Raw genomic sequence first — 2,909 nt, forward strand, 5'->3', positions numbered from 1 at the left:
ACGATGGCGAGGCATTCCTTTTCGGTTGTAGAATAATTGCCTTCCGCTTTTGACAACGACCGGCTGGCGTAAGCTATCACGTGTTCATGTCCATCTTTTCTCTGGACCAGGACGGCGCCGAGGCCTAGGCTACTGGCGTCAGTGTGGATTTCGGTATCGGCGTGATCGTCGAAGTGCGCAAGTACGGGCGGCGACTGCATGCGTCGTTTGAGTTCTTGAAATGCCTCAGCCTGCGGCGTTTCCCACTTGAACTCGACGTCGCATTTAGTTAGCTGCGTCAGCGGCTCAGCGATGCGTGAAAAGTTCTTGACAAATCGCCTGTAGTAGGCGCACATGCCAAGAAATCTACGCACTGCCTTCTTGTCGATGGGCTGTGGGAACTTTGCTCTGGCAGCTGTCTTCTGCGGGTCGGGGCGGACTCCAGATTTGCTGATGACGTGGCCTAAAAATAGAAGCTCCTCGTAAGCGAAGCGGCACTTTTCCGGCTTCAGAGTAAGTCCTGATGTCCTGATGGCCTCTAGTACTGTTGCCAGCCGCCTAAGGTGAACGTCGAAATTTTCGGCGAAGACGACGACGTCATCCAAGTATACGAGACAGGTCTGCCACTTCAATCCTGCTAAAACCGTGTCCATCACGCGCTGGAACGTTGCAGGCGCCGAGCACAGTCCGAATGGCATAACCTTGAACTCGTAGAGGCCGTCTGGGGTGATGAAGGCGGTCTTTTCGCGATCTCTTTCGTCGACTTCTATTTGCCAATAGCCAGACTTGAGATCCATGCACGAGAAGTATTTAGCGTTGCAGAGCCGATCTAATGCATCGTCTATCCGTGGGAGGGGGTATACGTCCTTCTTCGTGATCTTGTTCAGACGCCGATAATCGACGCAGAAACGTAGGGTTCCGTCCTTTTTCTTTACCAGAACAACAGGGGATGCCCACGGGCTTTTCGATGGCTGGACGATGTCGTCGCGCAGCATTTCGTCGACTTGTTCTCTTATAGCTTCACGTTCTCGCGCCGAAACTCGGTAAGGGCTCTGACGGAGTGGTCGAGCGCATTCCTCGGTGATTATGCGATGCTTGGCGACTGGTGTTTGTCGAATCCTCGATGACGTCGAAAAGCAGCCTTTGTATCGTCGGAGCAGACTTCTCAGCTGCTGTTGCTTAATCATAGGGAGATTTGGATTAATGTCGTAGTCTGGTTCGGGAACCATGGTTGTCGGGGTAGATGCGGCGGAATCCGATAGGACAAACGCATTACTTGTTTCTAGAATTTCCTCGATGTACGCGATCGTCGTGCCCTTGTTGATGTGCTTGAACTCCTGGCTGAAGTTTGTCAGCAACACTTCAGTTTTCCCTCCATGCAGTCGAGCGATCCCTCTTGCGACGCAAATTTCACGGTCTAGCAGTAGACGTTGGTCGCCTTCGATGACGCCTTCTACGTCAGCGGGTGTTTCGGTGCTGACCGAAATAACAATGCTGCAGCGAGGCGGGATGCTCACTTGATTTTCAAGCACACTCAAGGCGTGGTGACTACGAGGGCCCTCCGGCGGCATTGCTTTATCTTCCGACAGCGTTACTGACTTCGACTTGAGGTTGATGATTGCGCCGTGTTGGTCCAGGAAGTCCATACCGAGAATGACGTCTCGTGAACACTGTTGGAGGATAACGAAGGTGGCAGGGTAAGTCCGGTCATGAATGGTTATTCTTGCCGTGCAGATCCCAGTCGGCGTGATGAGGTGTCCTCCAGCGGTGCGAATCTGAGGACCTTCCCATGCGGTCTTCACTTTCTTCAACTGGGCGGCGATGTGTCCACTCATTACGGAGTAGTCGGCCCCTGTGTCGACTAAGGCAGTGACTGCGTGGCCGTCGAGAAGCACGTCGAGGTCGGTTGTTCTTTGTCTCGCATTGCAGTTAGGTCTTGGCGTTGGATCACGGCTGCGTCGTGTTGAAATGAAGTTGGAACGTCGCGTCGTCAAGTCGTCTTTCGTCGGTGTAGTTTTGGCTTCCAGACTTCGTCGGGACGGCGGCGTGTCGTCATTAGGTCGTCGAGATGGTTTCTTCGTCGTCTTCGTCGGCGGCGGAGGATCTTCGTCAGTTCGACGAACAGCAACCGCACCTCCATCGGTTGCTGCTTTTAGTTTTCCGGGTATGGGCTCGCTGACCGGCCCCGGGCTGGGCCAGTGTATGGTCGGCGCTGTGGCGACAGGTAGCGGCCTGGTGATGGCGAACGGGACGGCCGTCGAGGGCTCCACTGAGTAGCGGCGAGGTAATCGGCGATGTCACGTGGGCGCTCGCCAAGCTGTGGACGCGGCGCGTTGACGGCGAAACCTCGCAGTCCCATCTCCCGGTACGAACATCGTCGGTAGACGTGACCCGCTTCTCCGCAGTGGTAGCAGAGCGGGCGGTGGTCAGGAGCACGCCAGATGTCCGTCTTCCTCGCGTAGGTGCGCTGGGCGACGGGTGGTCGTGCTGGCGGCGGCGGCGGCGGACGACGAAACTGTGGCGTGACAGGGCCCTGGCGCGGTCGCGGAGGGGGTCCTTGACGGCGTGCGACGGCGGCGTAGGTCATCGCTTGCGGCTCACGCTGCGGCGATTCAGGGGCTACTCCAAGTTGTTGTTGGAGCTCCTCACGCACGGCGTCGGCAATCGAAGCCACTTGAGGCTGTGATGATGGGAACAGCTTTTGTAGCTCCTCCCGCACGACAGCTCAGATAGTCTCGCGTAGGTCGTCGGCGGCGAGTGACTGAACTCCGGCGTAGTGGGTAGAGCTTGTACGGCGGTTGAATTGCCGGTTCCGCATTTCGAGTGTCTTCTCCATGCTGGTGGCCTCGCGAAGGAACTCTTCTACGGTCTTCGGTGGGCTTCGTATCATTGCATCGAAAAGTTCTTCCTTCACACCACGCATGAGAAGG

The sequence above is a fragment of the Dermacentor albipictus genome, unplaced genomic scaffold (assembly GCF_038994185.2).
Source record: "Dermacentor albipictus isolate Rhodes 1998 colony unplaced genomic scaffold, USDA_Dalb.pri_finalv2 scaffold_22, whole genome shotgun sequence".
Classification (NCBI taxonomy): Eukaryota; Metazoa; Arthropoda; class Arachnida; order Ixodida; family Ixodidae; genus Dermacentor; species Dermacentor albipictus.